Source organism: Eschrichtius robustus, chromosome 11 (genome assembly GCF_028021215.1).
Source record: "Eschrichtius robustus isolate mEscRob2 chromosome 11, mEscRob2.pri, whole genome shotgun sequence".
NCBI lineage: Eukaryota > Metazoa > Chordata > Mammalia > Artiodactyla > Eschrichtiidae > Eschrichtius > Eschrichtius robustus.
Window position 1 is genome coordinate 30,822,039 of NC_090834.1, and position 17,944 is coordinate 30,839,982.

At 36.2% G+C, this 17,944-nt stretch overlaps 1 protein-coding gene and 1 pseudogene across 3 annotated transcripts in view; both read right to left on the reverse strand.

Moving 5' to 3' along the window:
* Positions 1 to 17,944, reverse strand: part of GRIA4 (glutamate ionotropic receptor AMPA type subunit 4) — a 526,394-nt gene that overhangs the window by 393,068 nt on the left and 115,382 nt on the right. The window lies entirely within an intron of this gene.
* On the reverse strand, positions 16,534 to 17,842 carry LOC137771314 (60 kDa heat shock protein, mitochondrial pseudogene; annotated as a pseudogene).

A 17,944-nucleotide genomic window follows, 5' to 3' on the forward strand; every position in this document is an offset into this window, starting at 1 on the left:
CCGAACAGGCAAGAGACTTTTTCTTGCCTCTTTGTTTCCTGGTGCGTGAGGAGAGGAGATTCAGAGCACTGCCAAAACGAGCTCCAGAGGCGGGCGCAATCCGCAGCTATCAGCGCGGACCCCAGAGACTGGCACGAAACGCTAAGGCTGCTGCTGCCGCCACCAAGAAGCCTGTGTGCGAGCACAGGTCACTATCCACTGCCCCTCCCGGGAGCCTGAGCAGCCCGCCACTGCCAGGGTCCCGTGATCCAGGGACAACTTCTCCGGGAGAACGCACGGCACGCCTCAGGCTGCTGCAACGTCACGCAGGCCTCTGCCGCTGCAGGCTCGCCCCGCATCCGTACCCTTCCCTCCCCCTGGCCTGAGTGAGCCAGAGCCCACGAAGCAGCTGTTCCTTTAACCCCATCCTGCCTGAGCAAAGAACAGATGCCCTCAGGCGACCTACACACAGAGGCGGGTCCAAATCCAAAGCTGAAAGCCTGGAGCTGTGCAAACAAAGAAGAGAAAGGGAAATTTCTCCCTGCAGCCTCAGAAGCAGCGGATTAAAGCTCCACAAACAACTTGATGTACCTGCATCTGTGGAATACCTGAATAGACAACGAATTATCCCAAATTGAGGAGGTGGACTTTGGGAGCAGGATATATTATTTTTTCCCCATTTCCTCTTTTTGTGAGTGTGTATGCTTCTGTGTGAGATTTTGTCTGTATAGCTTTGCTTTCACCATTTGTCCTAGGGTTCTGTCTGTCCGTTTTTTTTTTTTTTTTTTCTTTCTTTCTTTCTTTTTTTTTTTACTTTAAAATTTCTTTTTCCTTTTTTCTTAAAAATTATTTTTTTATTTTAATAACTTTATTTTATTTTATCTTACTTTATTTTATTTTATCCTCTTTCTTTTTTTTTCTTTCTGTTTTTTTCTCCCTTTTATTCTGAGCCGTGTGGATGAAAGGCTCTTGGTGCTCCAGCCAGGCATCAGGGCTGTGCCTCTGAGGTGGGAGAGCCAACTTCAGGACACTGCACCACAAGAGACCTCCCAGCTCAATGTAATACCAAATGACGAAAATCGCCCAGAGATCTCCATCTTAACACCAAGCCCCAGCTTTACTCAACGACCAGCAAGCTATAGTGCTGGACACCCTATGCCAAACAACTAGCAAGACAGGAACACAGACCCATCCATTAGCAGAGAGGCTGCCTAAAATCATAGTAAGGCAACAGACACACCAAAACACACCACAAGACATGGACCTGCCCACCAGAAAGACAAGATCCAGCCTCATCCACCAGAACACAGGCACTACTCCCCTCCACCAGGAAGCCTACACAACCCACTGAACCAACCTTAGCCACTGGGGACAGATACCAAAAACAACAGGAACTACGAACCTGCAGCCTGCAAAAAGGAGACCCCAAACACAGTAAGATAAGCAAAATGAGAAGACAGAAAAACACACAGCAGTTGAAGGAGCAAGGTAAAAACACATCAGACCTAACAAATGAAGAGGAAATAGGCAGTCTACCAGAAAAATAATTCAGAATAATGATAGTAAAGATGATCCAAAATCTTGGAAATAGAATAGACAAAATGCAAGAAACATTTAACAAGGACCTAGAAGAACTAAAGAGGAACCAAGCAACGATGAAAAACACAATAAATGAAATTAAAAATACTCTGGAAGGGATCAATAGCAGAATGACTGAGGGAGAAGAACGGATAAGTTGACCTGGAAGATAAAAGAGTGGAAGTAATTACTGCAGAGCAGAATCAGGAAAAGAGAATGAAAAGAACTGAGGAAAGTCTCAGAGACCTCTGGGACAACATTAAACGCACCAACATTTGAATTATAGGGGTCCCAGAAGAAGAAGAGAAAAAGAAAGGGTCTGAGAAGGTATTTGAAGAGATTATAGTTGAAAACTTCCCTAATATGGGAAAGGAAATAGTTAATCAAGTCCTGGAAGCACAGAGAGTCCCATACAGGATAAATCCAAGGAGAAACACGCCAAGATACATATTAATCAAACTACCAAAAATTAAATATAAAGAAAACATATTAAAAGCAGCAAGGGAAGAACAAAAATAACACACAAGGGAATCCCCATAAGGTTAACAGCTGATCTTTCAGCAGAAACTCTGCAAGCCAGAAGGGAGTGGCAGAACATATTTAAAGTGATGAAGGAGAAAAACCTACAACCAAGATTACTCTACCCAGGAAGGATCTCATTCAGATGTGATGGAGAAATTAAAACCTTTACAGACAAGCAAAAGCTAAAAGAATTTAGCACCACCAAACCAGCTTTACAACAAATGCTATAGGAACTTCTCTATGCAAGAAACACAACAGAAGGAAAACACCTACAATAACAAACCCAAAACATTTAAGAAAATGGGAATAGGAACATACATATCGATAATTACCTTAAATGTAAATGGATTAATTGCTCCCACCAAAAGACACAGAATGGCTGAATGGATATAAAAACAAGACCCAAATATAAGGTGTCTACAAGAGACCCACTTCAGACCTAGGGACACATAAAGACTGAAAGTGAGGGGATGGAAAAAGATATTCCATGCAAATGGAAATCAAAAGAAAGCTAGAGTAGCAATTCTCATATCAGACAAAATAGACTTTAAAATAAAGACTATTACAAGAGACAAAGAAGGACACTATATAATGATCAAGGGATCGATTCAAGAAGAAGATATAACAATTGTAAATATTTATACACCCAACATAGTAGCACCTCAATACATAAGGAAAACACTAACAGCCATAAAAGGGGAAATTGACAGCAACACAATCATAGTAGGGGACTTTAACACCCCACTTTCACCAATGGACAGATCATCCAAAATGAAAGTAAATAAGGAAACACAAGCTTTAAATGATACATTAAACAAGATGGACTTTATTGATATTTATAGGACATTCCACCCAAAAACAACAGAATACACATTTTTCTCAAGTGCTCATGGAACATTCTCCAGGATAGATCATATCTTGGGTCACAAATCAAGCCTTGGTAAATTTAAGAAAATTGAAATCATATCAAGTATCTTTTCCGACCACAATGCTATGAGACTAGATATCAATTACAGGAAAAGATCTGTCAAAATACAAACACATGGAGGCTACACAATACACTACTTAATAACGAACTGATCACTGAAGAAATCAACGGGGAAATCAAAAAATACCTAGAAACAAATGACAATGGAGACACGACGACCCGAAACCTATGGGATGCAGTAAAGGCAGTTCTAACAGGGAAGTTTAGAGCACTACAAGCCTACCTCAAGAAACAGGAAACATCTCGAATAAACAACCTAAACTTGCACCTAAAGCAATTAGAGAAAGAAGAACAAAAAACCCCAAAGCTAGCAGAAGGAAAGAAATCATAAAGATCAGATCAGAAATAAATGAAAAAGAAATGAAGGAAACAATAGCAAAAACCAATGAAACTAAAAGCTGGTTCTTTGAGAAGATAAACAAAATTGATAAACCACTAGCCAGACTCATCAAGAAAAAAGGGAGAAGACTCAAATCAATAGAATTAGAAATGAAAAAGGAGAAGTAACAACTGACACTGCAGAAATACAAACGATCACGAGAGATTACTACAAGCAACCTTATGCCAATAAAATGGACAACTTGGAAGAACTGGACAAATTCTTAGAAATGCACAACCTGCCGAGACTGAACAAGGAAGAAATAGAAAATATGAACAGACCAATCACAAGCACTGAAATTGAAACTGTGATTAAAAATCTTCCAACAAACAAAAGCTCAGGACCAGATGGCTTCACAGGTGAATTCTATCAAACGTTTAGAGAAGAGCTAACACCTATCCTTCTCAAACTCTTCCAAAATATTGCAGAGGGAGGAACACTCCCCAACTCATTCTACAAGGCGACAATCACCCTGATCCCAAAACCAGACAAAGATGGCACAAAGAAAGAATACTACGGGCCAATATCACTGATGAACATAGACGCAAAAATCCTCAACAAAATACTAGCAAACAGAATCTGACAGCATATTGAAAGGATCATACACCATGATCAAGTGGGGTTTATTCCAGGAATGCAAGGATTCTTCAATATACACAAATCAATCAACGTGATACACCATATTAACAAATTGAAGGAGAAAAACCATATGATCATCTCAATAGATGCAGAGAAAGCTTTCGACAAAATTCAACACCCATTTATGATAAAAGCCCTGTAGAAAGGAGGCATAGAGGGAACTTTCTTCAACATAATAAAGGCTATATATGACAAAACCACAGCCAACATCATCCTCAATGGCGAAAAACTGAAACCATTTCCACTAAGAACAGGAACAAGACAAGGTTGCCCACTCTCACCACTATTATTCAACATAGTTTTTGGAAGTTTTAGCCACAGCAATCAGAGAAGAAAAAGAAATAAAAGGAATCCAAATCGGAAAAGAAGAAGTAAAGCTGTCACTGTTTGCAGATGACATGATACTATACATAGAGAATCCTAAAGATGCTACCAGAAAACTACTAGAGCTAATCAATGAATTTGGTAAAGTAGCAGGATACAAAGTTAATGCACAGAAATATCTGGCATTCCTATACAATAATGATGAAAAATCTGAAATAGAAATTAAGAAGACACTCCCATTTACCATTACAACAAAAAGAATAAAATATCTAGGAATAAACCTAGCTAAGGAGACAAAAGACCTGTATGCAGAAAATTATAAGACACTGATGAAAGAAATTAAAGATGATACAAATAGATGGAGAGTTATACCATGTTCTTGGATTGGAAGAATCAACATTGTGAAAATGACTCTACTACCCAAAGCAATCTACAGATTCAATGCAATCCCTATCAAATTACCAAGTACATTTTTCACAGAACTAGAACAAAAAATTTCACAATTTGTATGGAAACACAAAAGATCCCGAATAGCCAAAGCAATCTTGAGAACGAAAAATGTAGCTGGAGGAATCAGGCTCCCTGACTTCAGACTATACTACAAAGCTACAGTAATCAAGACAGTATGCTACTGACACAAAAACAGAAACATAGATCAATGGAACAGGATAGAAAGCCCAGAGATAAACCCACGCACATATGGTCACCTCATCTTTGATAAAGGAGGCAAGCCTATACAGTGGAGAAAAGACAGCCTCTTCAATAAGTGGTGCTGGAAAATTGGACAGATACATGTAAAAGTATGAAATTAGAATACTCCCTGACACCATGCACAAAAATAAACTCAAAATGGATTAAAGACCTAAGTGTAAGGCCAGACACTATCAAACTCTTAGAGGAAAACATAGGCAGAACACTGTATGACATAAATCACAGCAAGATCCTTTTTGACCCAGCTCCTAGAGAAATGGAAATAAAAACACAAATAAACAAATGGGACCTAATGAAACTTAAAAGCTTTTGCACAGCAAAGGAAACCATAAACAAGACCAAAAGACAACCCTCAGAATGGGAGAAAATATTTGCAAATGAAGCAACTGACAAAGGATTAATCTCCAAGATTTACAAGCAGCTCGTGCAGCTCAACATCAAAAAAACAAACAACCCAATCCAAAAATGGGCAGAAGACCTAAATAGACATTTCTCCAAAGAAGATATAGAGATTGCCAACAGACACATGAAAGAATGCTCAACATCATTAATCATTAGAGAAATGCAAATCAAAACTACAATGAGATATCATCTCACACCGGTCAGAATGGCCATCATCAAAAAATCTAGAAACAATAAATGCTGGAGAGGGTGTGGAGGAAAGGGAACACTCTTGCACTGTTGGTGGGAATGTAAATTGATACAGCCACTATGGAGAACAGTATGGAAGTTCCTTAAAAAACTACAAAAAGAACTACCATACGACCCAGCAATCCCACTCCTGGGCATATACCCTGAGAAAACCATAGTTCAAAAAGAGTCATGTACCAAAATGTTCATTGTAGCTCTATTTACAATAGCCAGGACATGGAAGCAACCTAAGTGTCCATCATTGGATGAATGGATAAAGATGTGGCACATATATACAATGGAATATTACTCAGCCATAAAAAGAAACGAAACGGAGTTATTTGTAGTGAGGTGGATGGAGTTAGAGTCTGTCATACAGAGTGAAGTAAGTCAGAAAGAGAAAAACAAATACCGTATGCTAACACATATATATGGAATCTAAGGGGAAAAAAAAAAAAAGGTCATGAAGAACATAGTCACAAGATGGGAATAAAGACACAGATCTACTAGAGAATGGACTTGAGCATATGGGGAGGGGGAAGGGTAAGATGTGACAAAGTGAGAGAGTGGCATGGACATATATACACTACCAAACGTAAAATAGATAGCTAGGGGGAAGCAACCGCATAGCACAGGGAGATCAGTTCTTTGCTTTGTGACCACCTAGAGGGGTGGGATAGGGAGGGTGGGAGGGAGGGAAATGAAGAGGGAAGAGATATGGGAACATATGTATATGTATAACTGATTCACTTTGTTATAAAGCAGAAACTAACACACCATTGTAAAGCAATTATACTCCAATAAAGATGTTTAAAAAAAACAAACAAAGAAAACTAGACAACTGGCTACCTGGCTACAAGTCTCTCCAAAGTGCCAGGTCCAGACTGGGTTTCAGCCTTATTCTCCTGAAAAGAAATGAGATCTATTTTGTCTACTAATGTTCGAGTTGTCCAACTACATCTAACTGGGTCTGTTACACCTATATAAATCATACTGAGCTAATAGAAGAGTACATCAAAAATGTATATGACTATCCCAAATGGCTCCATTCCTTTATTCAGGGTAACCCAAACACTGACTCTGTCTGGACCAGGATCAAAATTGCTATCATATGTAACCTGGTTCTTACTCCTGCTTGGCACCTGCTTACAATAATTCTTTTACTGATTGTTGGCCCGTGCCTTCTTAATATACTTGTCTAGCTTGTTCTTTCTAAGAGCACAACAGTTTTCCAGACAAGATGACAGTTATGCAGAGATTCCAGCCACTCCTTGAAACAGATCCTGCTGGAATAACAACAGAAGTCACCCTGGGCCCCTTAACAAGACAGAGCGAGAGCTCTGTGACCCAACTAGGTAGGGTCCGTAAGCCCCTTGCCAGGCTGAAGAAGCTACAGAAGACAGACCTTTGCCCTTCATCCTCCCAATAAAGATTTCTTGTGGTTCATGTCTCTCAGTGGGAATTTGAGGTAGGAGATAGATGGGCACCAGGCCAAACAGCTGAAGTTCGTCCCCTGTGGACAGAAACTCCATGAAAGCAGAATGATGGAGGAGGCTGGGTCTTGCTCAGATAAGAGATAAAAGACCACATATTCCTCATTCTCAAAGTCAAGGAGACCTCCCTGATTACACATGTGCAGAAAAACACCTTGGAGGTCGAAAAGGGAGGGGGTGCCACCCCATCGTAAGTGATGTCAACTATCCATAGGCCTCTTGCTAGAATCCATCTTGGCTAAGAGATGCACATGCACATTAGCCAGACTCATCAAGAAAAAAAGGGAGAAAACTCAAATCAATAGAATTAGAAATGAAAAAGAAGGAGTAACAACTGACACTGCAGAAATACAAAGGATCATGAGAGATTACTACAAGCAACTATATGCCAATAAATTGGACAACCTGGAAGCAGTGGACAAATTATAAGAAAAGCCCAACCTTCTGAGACTGAACCAGGAAGAAATAAAAAATATAAACAGACCAATCACAAGCACTGAAATTGAAACTGTGATTAAAAATCTTCCAACAAACAAAAGCCCAGGACCAGATGGCTTCACAGGCGAATTCTATTAAATATTTAGGAAGAGTCAACAGCTACCCTTCTCAAACTCTTCCAAAATATAGCAGAGGGAGGAACACTCCCAAACTCATTCTACGAGGCCACCATCACCCTGGTGCCAAAACCAGACAAAGATGTCACAAAGAAAGAAAACTACAGGCCAATATCACTGAAGAATATAGATGCAAAAATCCACAACAAATACTAGCAAACAGAATCCAACAGCACATTAAAAGGATCATACACCATGATCAAGTGGGATTTATCCCAGGAATGCAAGGATTCTTCAATATACACAAATCAAACAATGTGATAAATCATATTAACAAATTGAAGGAGAAAAACCATATGATCATCTCAGTAGATGCAGAAAAAGCTTTCGACAAAATTCAACACCCATTTATGATAACCACCGCCCCCCCCCCCGCCCCAGAAAGTAGGCATAGAGGGAACTTACCGCAACATAATAAAGGCCATATATGACAAACCCACAGCCAACATCATTCTCAGTGGTGAAAAACTGAAACCATTTCCACCAAGATCAGGAACAAGACACGGTTGCCCACTCTCACCACTATTATTCAACATAGTTTTGGAAGTTTTAGCCACAGAAATCAGAGAAGATAAAGAAATAAAAGGAATCCAAATCGGAAAGAAGAAGTAAAGCTGTCACTGTTTGCAGATGACATGATGCTATATGTAGAGAATCCTAAAGATGCTACCAGAAAACTACTAGAGCTAATCAATGAATTTGGTAAAGTAGCAGGATACAAAGTTAATGCACAGAAATATCTGGCATTCCTATACACTAATGATGAAAAATCTGAAATAGAAATTAAGGAGACACTCCCATTTACCATTGCAACAAAAAGAATAAAATACCTAAGAATAAACCTACCTAAGGAGACAAAAGACCTGTATGCAGAAAATTATAGACACTGATGAAAGAAATTAAAGATGATACAAACAGATGGAGAGATATACCATGTTCTTGGATTGGAAGAATCAACATTGTGAAAATGACTATACTACCCAAAGCAATCTACAGATTCAATGCAATCCTTATCAAACTACAAATGGCATTTTTCAAAGAACTAGAACATGTAATTTCACAATTTGTATGGAAACACAAAAGATCCCGAATAGCCAAAGCAATCTTGAGAAAGAAGAACAGAGCTGGAAGAATCATGCTTCGTGACTTCAGATTATACTACAAAACTACAGTAATCAAGACTGTATGGTAATGGCACAGAAACAGAAATATAGATTAATGGAACAGGATAGAAAGCCCAGAGATAAACTCATGCACGTATGGTCACCTTATCTTTGATAAAGGAGGCAAGAATATACAATGGAGAAAAGACAGCCTCTTCAATAAGTGGTGCTGGGAAAACTGGACAGCTACATGTAAAGGAATGAAATTAGAACACTCCTTAACACCATACACAAAAATAAAGTCAAAATGGATTAAAGACCTAAATATAAGGCCAGACACTAAAAAATTGCTAGAGGAAAACATAGGCAGAACACTCTATGATATAAATCACAGCAAGATCCTTTTTGACCCAGCTCCTAGAGAAATGGAAATAAAAACACAAACAAACAAATGGGACCTAATGAAACTTAAAAGCTTTTGCACAGCAAAGGAAACCATAACCAAGATGAACAGACAACCCTCAGAATGGTAGAAAATATTTGCAACTGAAGCAACTGACAAAGGACTAACCTCCAAAATTTACAAGCAGCTCATGCAGCTCAGTATCAAAAAAGCAAACAACCCAATCCAAAAATGGGCAGAAGACCTAAATAGACATTTCTCCAAAGAAGATGTACAGATTGCCAACAAACACATGAAAGGATGCTCAACATCACTAATCATTAGAGAAATGCAAATCAAACTACAATGAGGTATCAGCTCACACCATTCAGAATGGCCATCATCAAAAATGTACAAACAATAAATGCTAGAGAGCGTGTTGAGAAAAGGGAACCCTCTTTCACTGTTGTTGGGAATGTAAATTGATACAGCCACTATGGAGAACAGTATGGAGGTTCCTTAAAAAACTAAAAATAGAACTACCATATGACCCAGCAATCCCACTACTAGGCATATACCCTGAGGAAACCATAATTCAAAAAGAGTTATGCACCACAATGTTCATTGCAGCTCTATTTACAATAGCCAGGACATGGAAGCAGCCTAAGTGTCCTGCAACAGATGAATGGATATATAAGATGTGGCACATATATACAGTGGAATATTACACAGCCATACAAAGAAATTGAGTTATTTGTAGTGCGGTGGATGGATCTAGAGACTATCATACAGAGTGAAGTAAGTCAGAAAGAGAAAAACAAATACCGTATGCTAGCACATGTATATGGAATTAAGAAAAAAATGTTTCTGAGAAACCTAGGGGCAGGACAGGAATAAAGACGCAGACCTAGAGAATGGATTTGCGGACATGGGGAGTGTGAAGGTTAGGCTGGGATGAAGTGAAAGAGTGGCATGGACGTATATACACTACCAAATGTAAAATAGATAGCTAGTGGGAAGCAGCCACATAGCACAGGGAGATCAGCTCGGTGGTTTGTGACCACCTAGAGGGGTGGGATAGGGAGGGTGGGACGGAGACGCAAGAGGGAGGAGATATGGTGATATATGTATACGTATAGCTGATTCTCTTTGTAATAGAGCAGAAACTAACACACCATTGTAAAGCGATTATACTCCAATAAAGATGTTAAAAAATATTAAAGTTAAGGTAGTTGAGAGTCCAGTGATAAATAAAACCTCTGAAAAACATTTGAAATGTATATATTATCAAATTGGACTGTAGAAGTAAGAAAATTATTTTACTTTTGTATGTAATCAGAAGTCTGTTCTTTCTTCTATGCTCTAAATGAAATCTACATTTAATCAGAGCTATAAAATGTGCTATAGTATAGGCTGGTGTCCTGTCAATCTAGGATTTTTTGTAGAACCAAAACCTTTGAGAATATAGCTAAAATTTTTGCATATAAGGAAAAAGAAATAGTTGTAATGGATAAGAAATTTACAGAGAAATTATAGTCATTGTCTAAGAAAAAATTATGCTTGTTACTATGCCCAACTATTTATGTTTTAAATGTAATTTATTATTTTTAATATTTGTGGCAGAGTCCACTAGAATCTATCCACTTCTTCTTCCTGGCACTCAGTTACACTACATTTCTAGGTCTCACTTGCAGTTACTGGTGGCTGAGCGGGTAAGTCTTTCCCAATGGAAATCGAGTAGAAATGATATGAGCCACTTTCAGGCTTGACACATTTCACCTCTTATGTGTACTTTGTAATTTTTCCTGCTAGCTGACGGCAGATGAAAGGGATGGCTTTTTAGGATGCCAACACCACAAAATGAAAGGATCCTGGGTCTCCAAACACCAAGTAGAGGAAAGTCCTTCTCCTGTTAACTTGAAAACCCACTTCTGAGTTACGACTTCTCTTTTCTTGATCTTGAAATGTTTGGGTCTTCTTTTTGTTATAGCAACCTATTGTATTCTAGCCAGAACAGAGCTATATTGGGTCCTTTATGCCTGTCTAACATCCAAATATATTCCATATTCTCAGACCTGGCTCAAATTCATTATCTTCTGTGCAGACTTCCTATTACTTTTATCTTGATGTAAGTGGTATCTTCCTGATCAGATTTCTTATACTAGTCTATTGACTATTAATTAGAGTGAAACATCTGCTTGTAGGCTTCTTGGCCATCAAAACAGAAAAAGATCCATATTCTTACTTCCACTGGGTACAAAACATGCCAGATCATGGATGGAAAGAAAGATTTCTCTAGTGTTAAATTCTAAAACATGTTTCAAACATGGAACTTCATATAGGGAAGACAGTGATATATAATAGAAAACGCGCTCAACAACATGTCTGCAACAAATGTAATGAATAGATGCAATAGTATGGTAAGTTATAGCACCTTTTGATTGTCATGGTTGGCAGCTCTGCAGGGTGCCAAGGTGAAACATAGTAAACAACTAATTGATCTTTTCCCACCTCAATCCAAAAATCAGTCTTATACTTATTTGACAACACACTGCTTAGAAATTCTCCATAAGATATAATATCTGTATGCCAGATTAAAAAAAAAAAAAAAAAAAGAACTGAACAGCTATCAATTGTGATTGTGATTGTCATCAAGTCTGACCTCGATGACATCAAGTTCTGAGTTGTTGGTTGATGGTGAATCCATTGCATTTGAGACCAGAAAAGCATATGCTTTGACTGCTATCATTTTGTGGACATTAGCAAACCTAATCTAGACTCTTTATTAATAGAAGGCTTTCAAAGACACCTGTTGAAACAGTCAGAATACACACAAACATGCACACACACACACAGACACACACAGATTTCTGGGTCTGTTCCAACTTGCTTAAGATCACAGAGTCATTCTGGGCAGTATAACTGTATTACATTCTAAAGCAGATGTTATCATTGCAGTTCAATAAATATTTGCATTGGCATGTCTAGTTTGAGCAATACAGATTCCTGGTGAATCTGAATAAAATAATTATTTGGAAATACATCCACTAAGATGGGTTTACTAAATATGAACCAATTACATTTTGAAAGACAATTGATGTTATTTTATAATAGATTATATTAGTCTTAGGTCTAACAATATTTAGGTACCAGGCTCAACTGTTGATTGAGGGCATTGTTAATTTGTGACATATCATTATTCTACTATGGGGACTTGTCCATCATTTATTATAGGGAAATGTCAACAAGGTTATGTAGAAGTGGTATCAGATCATTAAAATGTTAAGAAATTGAACACAGTCTAATTTTGTGACACATATTCTTCAGCACAATTTCTTATATATAAAAGTTGCACCAATAACTTTAAGTCTCAATTGTATGTTGATTTGATTTCTTTTTGTTTTTTAGAATTTAAAGTATTTCACAACTAATTTTTGTAATTCTTAGTTTAAAAATCACAAAAATAAGATTGAGATCATCAATTCCTAAAAAAGCAAAAAATATTTAATTTAGTTTATCAAATGTAGCCTCTAAATAATGTTTCTGTGAATTTGAATTTGGAAGTTGAGATATAATTTCTACAATTCTCACATAAAAGAAGCTCAAAAAATATTTTGTAGAACCTAAATAATGTAGACTTTGTCTAAAGGCCTTTCTAAGTTTAGTGGTTTCTATAGTATCATTATAACAAAGAAAATTAGCTTAGCATAGCTGCGCTCACTAAGTACCATACAAGTTCCAAAGCCTGCCACTGCACAAGTTAATTGTTTTCCTGACAGCTGTACCTACTACTGGTCCTCTGGGTCAGTTGCTAATAATTGTTAAATTGTCCTTTTGTTACTTTAATGGTCACGAGCTACTTTAAATTTCCATTCTGATTTCCGTTTGTGCATCTTTAAAATATTTTATGCTCTTAATTAGCATATATTAATTAATAATTCCTGAACTATTTTCCCTGAGTAATTTAACAACAAACCCAATTTTAAAAGCTTCTCAAAAAAAATTAAAAAAATAAAAAATAAAAAAAATAAAAAAATAAAAATAAAATAAAATAAAAGCTTCTCATACAAGATAGAAACTGGTAGTTGAAAATTTACTGAAAGCTTGTGTTCCCACAGATCATTCATGAAAGAAAAAAAACACTTGCAGTTAAAATTGGAACATATAACTCATGATGGTGTTTTTGTAAATTAAGCATGGGTTTAATTTATTAAAGCATTAGAGAAAAATTTGAAAGTTTCCATAATCCTATCATTTTAACAAATAATTTCATTTTATAAATTTCCTTTGAGTATGTGTCCATAGGTACACAATTAAATGTATTCAGAATGTTTTTCTGTACTATGTTGCAAGAGTAACATGTTACTTAGTAGAAGAGTTTTGCTTAGATTTTTAATGATAAACACGATTTTTATATCTCCATCATGAAATTAAACATCTCATCATATACAAAAAAATACTGAGTAATATTTACCTTTCTAAATTGTATTTAAATTTAATATATGGTTTCTGTTTATGAAATCATTTTTCCAGTGCCTTTTTTAAACACTGTTTTCATATTTTTTGAGCATTCACTAGTTATGAGGAATGGCCTGAGGTCAAATGTACTTTTAAATCTGGACTGCAATGATTTATTCATAGGTAATTCACTCAAAGCTTTTTCAGTGTTAAAAAAAAAAAAAAACCTACATGTAAAAGATTCACTAAGTATGGTAAAGGGTACAAGTAATGTGATTTTTAAATTATGCACAAAAATAGGATTGTTTGAAGTGTTGAAATAATCTTTTTATTGAGAAGCAAATATGAATTGACTTTGAAATCTTCATGTTATGGGAGGACGTTTGCATTTCCATTTCTATGATATTTTCTCATTCCAAATAAGATAAAAAATTTAGTGAATTAAATGGCTGACATAGCATGAATAGGAATATGCCTATAGACCTTTTCAGTTCCCTTTAGTTTATCTTTGTTATCTGAAGATTTTACTTTTTCTATCCAGATATTCTAGATATAAATCTCTTGGACAGTTTAACATGAATTAGATACACCAGTTCTTTATTATAGGGGAAAAAATCCACCAATACTTTCCAGTGTCCTAGTACGAGATGTTGGCCACAGAGATGCACAGACCAATATGTGTATTCATTTGGTGAGATTGGCTTTCTTGATAAATAAGAGTAAATTGAAGCCATTTTTCTAATTATTCATAATAACAATTCTTTACATATATAATGATTTATAACCTATAACATCCATGTATTTTAAAGCTGAATCTTCTCAAAAATTGCTGTCATAAAGGGTAAAGGAAAGAAACACATTTATTTCCAGCCAATTATTTTCAGAATATTTTACATTTAATTCTCACAAGTTTTCAAAATAAGTGTTGTGGTATCCCCATTTTATGAGGGTGAAACAGCAGTTTAGAGAGGTTTTAAACTTGTCCAATAGTACAGCTTTAGTAAATTGCTGAGCCAGAATAGAACTGAGCCTCAAGGCCTATATAGTTCAAAACACTTAAGGACTGATGCCACATCTTAAAAAGGTTATATCAACAAAATTGCCTATAATGTGTGGACCATGCTTAATTAATATTTATTTCATGAAATAACCTCTCTTTCCTGTATCACCATCCTTGTAATATCTTCTTAAAGTTGCTCTCATAGAAATAGTGTTCCGAGTTAAAGAAGAGTATTTTATTGATATTTTCAAAGAGTGGCTGCTATTTTGTTCATTTTCAGTTTTTTTTCCCCAAAGGGAATGTATAGATGAAATCTATATAAATCAAGTTCTATATAATGAGAAAAAGTTTGGACAGACTAAAACACAAGTATGCTGTAACACATGAAGGAATAATTTTTCTTCTCTTCATAATTTTATTTTTAGAATGTGGTTTGAACCAAATTAGGTGAATAAATTTGAGTTACACAGGTCAGAGGTGTATTGTGTATACTTTGACAATAATCTGTCTGCTTTAGCAATGATTCACTATATTGATATTTATGATCTTCAAATAAATAAATTAACTGATGTTTGCTTAATAATGTGGCTGATAAATGGAATACTGACTGCCATATCAGTAAACAAAGGATGTCACAGTCATCAGCTATTGCAGCCACTGCCAACGGTGAGCTGGTGAGCCCTGAGGAAACTCAGGATGTGAAAATACAGGATAGTGGCCCCAGGTAGCTGAGGTACATATCATGAGGAATGATTTCAGTGAGCCCAGACTCTTGCATCTTCCCATACATAGGAAAGCGCTAAATTCCTTAACTTGAGATATCTAGTTTTCTTTAATTAACAATAATCTTTTGACATTCAGACTACCTGCCCTTTGTTGCAAAACTTTTATAATATATAACCTGGCTTCCCTCCTTGCCTCCTTGAAGCAGTTCTCTCAGGGTTACTTGAGATGCTGCCTCCCAGGCTTGAAGTCCTAAAAATTCCCACCAAATAAAACATAACTCTCAACTTTTAGGCTGTGAATATTTTTTAAGCCAACAGTAGTATATATTTGTGTATGGTATACAATCAAAATGTTTCCGCAAATTACTAAGTGAATTATTTTTTTCTCTATCCCCTTCAAGTATGGTTATGCCATTCATTTGTAACATAGTTAGGTATTTTTGTAGTATTATTATTTTTTGTATTCCATTTTGGGCTCCCCCTACATCCTGGTTTTATCTTATATTTTTGTTTGAGGGTACATCCTATAAGACAGTGCTACACAGAAAAGTATACTTAAAGAAGTATCATTCCTTTTACATTCTTTCACTTCCATTCCTACCCGCCTTATATTGGTAACCAATCTCATTAGTTTCTGATTTATCTTTCTGATATTTCTTTTGAAGAGATTAGTGGATAAATGTGTTTTTTTCATTGCCCTCTTTTTCTTATAAAGGATCGCATACTATAGGTACTCTTTCACATATCTTTTTTTTCATGATTGTACAAATGACTTTTTATTTAAAATTACAAAATAAATTATCTATAAGCATGGACAATGAAAATCATTATATATTGTCAACTGAAACTAGTAATTGAGGTTTATAGTGAGTTTCTTAAATATCAGACAGCCTTTTCTTCATTTTCTTCAACTGACTTCTCCGAAATTATCGGTGAGAAACATTGTCTCAAGCATCCTGTCATAGTTCATTAGTAATGGTGAAGCACTGTTCTAGGAATTAGAACTTATCACCCCCTATCCCACCCATTCCACTGATTTCCAGGATCTTTCTCTTCTTTAGCATCCAATAAAGAAGTTCTTACAACCTTAGTTGGATCAATAATTCCCTTCTCCACCATATTCACAAAAGCTTCAAGCGTAGCATCATAACCAACTTCTGAGGAATTTAGCATAATTTTCTCAATTATCAATAATCTTTCAACATCTACATTCTTAACAATGATCACTAAAAGAATTTTGAATGTTCTTTTAATAATTTCTATATCATTTTTAAAAATCTTCATTAACTGTTATTAGTGAGTCTAAGGCTGAAATGTAGCAAAGCAGAACACAACCCCCTCCCAGAACAATGCTTTGTTTAACAGAAACTCATGGAACATCAAGGGCATCTGTAAATTTTTTTCATTCACTGCAGCATAACTTCAGCACAGCTATTCTACTAAAATTTTTGCCAGAGTCCACTCAGTTTTTCCTTTTCATATTCTTTAGTTATGATATCTGACTGCTCATTGATTTCTTAAATATGTTTTTCAATTTGAGACTGTTAACTTTTTCCTTCTAAGAGCAGAACTTCATCTTTGGTCATAATGACCTCTCCAACTTTTCCCAAGTCATGAGTCTGAAAATCATCATCATCATGATTTAGGGTCACTCTCTCTTCTCTGAACACTGAACTACCAGTAGCAATACCCATGTTTTCAAGCAGGTTTTTTTCTATTGTCACAAACACCTGGAGCTTTGACTGCTACAATCTGAAGACCAACTTTTAGCCTATTCAAAAGGAGCGTATTTAGAGCCTCTCCATCAACATCTTCAGCAATTATTATCAAGGGCTACAATGAACATTGGCAATTTCAAGGGCCAGTATAATGGACTAGACACTTTCTTTTCATTCAATAGAAAACAAGCATCCTGAAATACACATTTCTGATCTTTTGATGTATACGAAATATGAAGACATATAAACTTAAACCTCAACTTAATAATTTCTAGCTCATCATTCAGGAGTTTTCTATCCTTTAACATGACTACACCATTTATTCCAATCTCTTTCACTGCATTGGAAATTATATTGCCAATTTCTTTGTTTGCAGAAATCTTAGCAATCAGCAATTTCTTAAAGGGTTGGTACAAGTTTAGACTGCTTCTTAAGTTCAGCAATTACAGCATCTATAGCTAACATTACACCTCTTCTGATTTCCACTGGCTTAACACCTTTGCTAATCTTCTCTAAGCCGTCTTTGGTAATAAAGTATATCAGTAAGGCTGCAGTGGTGGTGGGCCTACAGTCTTTTCATTTGTATCATTGGTAATATTTTTAACAAATACGCATTTTCTGTCTCTGTATGTGAATGTCTGCTTAGGTCTTTTTCTTATTTTGCCATTGGGTTTTTGATCCCTTTTTCTTCAGTTTTAAGA